Consider the following 603-nt stretch of genomic DNA (forward strand, 5'->3'; position numbering starts at 1 on the left):
GACATTATTGTACTTGGAGACTATCCTGGAAAGCCCCTCCGAGCTCAAGCCCTCCTTTGGTCAAGGCTTGAGAAGAGGGGTTTTTAAAGTTCACACACCCTTGTAACTGGCTTTTAAAGGATGGGTATGAACAGGACAGTCTGAGATATTAAAATTTCCACACACACCCCACCTCCCACTGAAAACCACAGAATGGGCCACCCGTTCCCTGACTCACTGCTTGGCACTGATAAAGCCCATGCTTACCACAGGCCCTAACACTAGGGAAGACAAGAATTCTTTCCTCAAGTCCCTAAAGAACATGTCAAAAGATTCTTTGACTTATTTCTTCATCTCTTTCCCTCACAAAGAGGCACAGCATTCATCACATTTCAGGGAAGTTCTGTGTTAGAAAGAAGCAAATGAGCTTCAGAACCATGTCATGTTCTCCTGTTCACATGAGCAAGAACAACATGCAAATTCCACCTGGCATTTTGAATTAGTGTATGTAGGACTAGACGTTCAAATCATGTTCTTTTCAGTCACCTTTGCTCCAGAGCATCTGTGGAGCACCATTTTGAGCCTCAGCCATTACAGAGAACATTAGAGATTGAAAGATGCGTT

This window comes from Mus musculus, chromosome 9, assembly GCF_000001635.26.
Source record: "Mus musculus strain C57BL/6J chromosome 9, GRCm38.p6 C57BL/6J".
NCBI lineage: Eukaryota > Metazoa > Chordata > Mammalia > Rodentia > Muridae > Mus > Mus musculus.